Source organism: Marmota marmota, unplaced genomic scaffold, assembly GCF_001458135.2.
Source record: "Marmota marmota marmota unplaced genomic scaffold, marMar, whole genome shotgun sequence".
Lineage (NCBI taxonomy): Eukaryota > Metazoa > Chordata > Mammalia > Rodentia > Sciuridae > Marmota > Marmota marmota.
The window spans coordinates 2450160-2454903 of record NW_026000252.1 but is presented as its reverse complement, the minus strand read 5'-3'; positions in this window follow the sequence as shown (position 1 = coordinate 2454903).

The following is a 4744-nucleotide window of genomic DNA, read 5'->3' as shown; positions in this document are numbered from 1 at the left end:
ACCCCCACCAGCCGCCACTGAGAGAGCCACGGGATGGCCCAGTCAGATGACATGCCTCAGTTACTCTCCATGGAGGCCATGGGCCAAATAGGCTTTTCAATTTCCAGATGCTTTTTAATTAATATAAAGGCCACTCTGTAACTTAACTTTCAATGAACAAAGTTTCTTTAGTAGAATGACTGTGCAAGTTCACCCTTTTTCCATTACTTCTCATTGAGCAACTTAATGTTTCTAACCAATAAATTATGACTTCAGTCCCATGGCAGCAAGGGGCATTGGAAGGGTTAAGTGACTTTTGGAAGGTCACTCTGCCAAAGAAAGACTCCTTTGTTCTCTCCTCCCCTTCACTCCTGCCTCTGCTAGCCTATATTCTGTCTTTGGGAGAGACATGCAAGAGGACCAGGCATGGCTGGCTCAGAACCAGAGGGGCAAGCAATATTTTGTTGACCTTGTCCATCCGGGTATTCACACTCTCCATGTCTTCTCCAAAAAGAATCCTGTGAGCTCAGATTATCTGTCTTGGTGGCCCACCCTGTGCATTCCAACTGTGCTCCCATCTTCTGGGAACATAGACAGTTGTAGGGAGAGGAGGGAGACCATTTTTATTTCTATCTAGACCACAGTTAGAGGTGATATTTGGGGAAGCCTATAGAGATACAAGCAAACCTCACTGATTTCTGTCTTGGACTTCCCTTTGTCTAGAATTCTAGCATAAGAAAGGTGGAAGAGGCTGGATGGCAGCGTAGCATTCTGCCCAGATATGATTTCCTTATTTCTTCTTCTTGATTATAAGCCAACGAAGCCATGAATATAGTTCAGAGACAATCGGACTGTCTATAGGCTCAGAACAAAGCCTGCTGGTCCTAGATCTCAGAGTTGGATTATGTTCCAGGCCATGGGTGATTCATCTCCCTTGCCTCAGACAGATTAATGTCACTGCTCTCCACATACCACATAGTCAGAAGAGGTTGTCTAGAAATGTTTTTGCTGTCAGTACTGGATGTTGGGGGAATGGAGGTCTTGATGGCTACATGATTTGTCTGAAGACCCTCAGCTAGGAATTGACAGTAAACAGTGTTTCCTTTATTGTTTTTTTTTTTTTTTATCTTCCTAAGTGCTCCCAAACTCCTGTCCTATGTATCTTTTCATGGGAGCAGAGCCATTGCCAAGTTCTTTTCCCCCATTCTGTGGAAGACTAAGTCTGATCTGTATTGCCAGCTAGAAAGACAGGGAGAGGATGGAATGAGAAACCAATGAGGAAACTCATTTTCTGGTTTTCCTTGAATGCTCCAAAATAGTTTTTTCCAAAACCTGGAAGGACTGAAGCATTCACTGTGGTCTATCTTGAGCCACATCTACATGAAACCAATACAGCCAGTAGGAAAGTGGAGAACCCAGTCAACCACTCTTGGAGAGGCTGTTGGTGTTTATTTTTTACAACTCAAAATTACCATTTCTGTGCACCACAGAAGCTTGTGGGTCACCGTGCATGCAATGGAGGTTATGGGATGAATAGTGTAGCAATCAAATTTATTTTGTCTTGGGTTCTTTCTCACTTTGGCCATCTTTTATTGGCTAGGTAGGGTGGGTTTTCTTGTTTGGATCTCCTGAAGGCACACAAACACCTCCAACCCTTTTATTTATTTATCTGTTTGTTTGTTTACTCATTCATTCATTCATTTGCAGTGCTGAGGATTGAACTTGGGACCTCACACATGAGCTACACACCCAGCCCCTTCCATTTCATTCTTGGATAGCCTCATTGATAGGGTCCCTGTTGGCATTGCAAGGATTGACAATATCTCCTCCATTGATGGCCACATGATTTGTTTGAAGACCCTCAGCTTCCCAAAAGACTCATAGGAATGAGTCTGAGAAAATGAGTTTTAGGATTTAGAATAGTTTCCTACAACATGTCATCCTGAAGCTAGAATTCCTGGGGAAGAGCCATGATATCAGGTCCCTTTGGGCATCCTTGGTGTCTTCCTTAAACTTGTGAAACATCACAAAGGGGCCATATCTTAAATGACTCCTCATTAGGCTGTGGGGCCAAGATTTTGGCAACCATGGCAAGTGTCTTGCGTTTCACCCCTGTAGGGATTGTAATCATAACCAACAGATGTGGAGCTTCAGAGAGGCAAGGTTGGTAGCCTTTGGAAATAGTCATCTGTTGAACATTTTTTCTTTCATCTCCAGGAGAGATAGAGACTATGTGAAAGATGCCGCCTGGCTCTGAACTGGAATACAGTCATGTTTCTCCTCATTAATGGGAGAGTAAAGACAAATGAGGAACATTTGAGACTGGCCCATAGTACCTAGGTCAGGTTGTTTGAGGCTCTTTGGGCTCCCATTCTGGGATTAAGTTATGTCAGAGAACACAGCGATCCCATTTCTCCCTCTACAGATGGGGACCACAAGGCAGGGTCAGCCCAACCATCCACAGATGTGCCCAGCATTGGACACTCACTATCAATAAATGTCATCTCTCTGCTAGGGAGGGCACAAGCTGAAATAGCCTTCTTGAGTCAGAGGATTTAGGGGCTAGTGTGGGCTCTGCATCCTATGTTACTTCTCATTTGGGACCATTTGGTCCACTAAACCTCTCCATCTGTAAATTTTAAATTTTAGGGCTATGAGGAGGCTTTCACATGATAGAGGTATTTTTTGTTTGTTGTTTTTGTTTTGGGGGGGGGGCAATACCAGGGATTGAACTCAGAGGCACTTGACCACTGATCCACATCCCCAGCCCTATTTTGTATTTTATTTAAAGACAGGGTCTCACTGAGTTGCTTAGCATCTCACTTTTGATGAGATTGGCTTTGAACTCGCCATCCTCCTGCCTCAGCCTCCCAAGCCTCTGGGATCACAGGCATGTGCTACCATGCCCAGTGTGATAGAAGTTGTTTTTTAAAATATTTTTTAGTTGTTGATGGACTTTTATTTTATTTATATGCAGTGCTGAGAATCAAACCCAGTACCTAGCACATGCCAGACAATGAGTCATAGCCCCAGTCCCAAAGTGTTTTTTTAAGTACTTTAAGTTAAAAAAAATACTTTAAGTTGTAGATGGATACAATAACATTATTTTATTTATTTTTATGTGGTGCTGAGGATTAAATCCAATGCCTCACACATGCTAGGCAAGGGCTTTACCTCTGAGCTCCAGCCCCAGCCCACGATAGAGTTTTAGGCTGGAAAGAAATAGCTTCAGAACAATGGGCCATTTCCTTTCTCAATTCTGTCTCACAAGTTCACTCAACATTTGGTCTTTTCCCCCTTCCTTCCTTCCTCTCTCCCTCCCTGCTCTTCCTCTCTCTCTTTCTTCTTTCCTTTCTTATTCTTTTTCCTTTTTCTTTTGTAGAAAAAATAAAATAAAAAGGACCCCCACAGATGCTCACCCAGTATTATTCCAGCAAGTTCACAAGCCTGGGTTGTTTCTCTCTCCCACTTACCCTTTTCCTTCTCAGCATCGACTAGATTCTCCAAAAGTGTCATTTCAGCATAAACAGAGTGAGCACGGGGTGTGTGTGGGGGGGAATCCTCCTTCTCATGACTTATACAAGGAACTTTAAGCCTCACCGGAGCCCCCAGGAAGTCTCAAGTTAACCTAATACTATAGCTGAAGGAGCCTCTGAAATGACAAGATTTCTGGTATATTCAATAAAGAGCAGCAACTCACCAGCTCCAAGTCTCTGCAGTCTGGAGCCTAGTCTCTCTCCAAGCCACCAGGCAAGATGCCTGTTACAGGGCATTGTAAAACAAGTAGCACTCGTGGCTCATGAAAGCATTCCTTTCTCTGTTCCAGCAGAATCATGAGTTTTTATTGAGGTTCAGATTTAGTAAGGATATGTGGATCAGAAAGCAGAGATGTGCCTCTCAGCAGCTGGTTAGACAAGCAGCACCAACCCTGCCATCACTGAGTAAGACAACTGAATTCTGTTTGTAGTACACCTGTCACAGATGCCATTTTACAGGAAAATAGAAGGGAAATGAGAGCAAGAGGGTGAAGAGGAAGCACGCGAGAGATTGTACGTCTCAGGTGCCTCTGAGGACACAGCTCCTTTCAGTACTGGGACCATTCAGAGACACCTTGTCAACCCCTGCACTTCCCACAGTGGGCGTTACTATTATTCCTTGCAACTTGCAGGTAAGGGGGAGCTATTGAGATCATCTAATGATGTCTGAACCCCCTCTAGAGTCCCCATACCAAATGACTGTCTATCCTCTCTTTATACTTTTCCAGTAGAAGGGATGACACTATTAGAGAAGATTTTTTAACTCTTAGGTGGCTCTAATGGAAAAAGATTTCCTTTTCATCTCTTCAGTCTCTCAATTCTGTTTATTGAGCACATACTATCTGAAAGGTGCTGCACAACATCCCGAGGATGCAGCAGTAGATGAAACAAACGGAATCCCTGCCCTCATACAGTTGACAGTCCAGTAAGGAGGTAGATCATAAAGAAACAGAACCCCCACCTAGTTCTATCACTGTCTACCCTCAAAGCCCCAGTTTTTGGTGCCCCAAATGTAACCTAATAATTTGGGAGAGTTTTGCTTAATGTATGGGGTCAGGGCAGAGCTTCTTCATTCTGAAGACTAAACTTTTATGAATGTAACCTGAGACCACTTTTGCCTTTTGGTTCACGGGCCAAATGACACATTGACTTAAAGTGGGCTGACTCTCAACAGAAAACCCTAAGCCATACACACACACACACACACACACACACACACACCCCCCCCC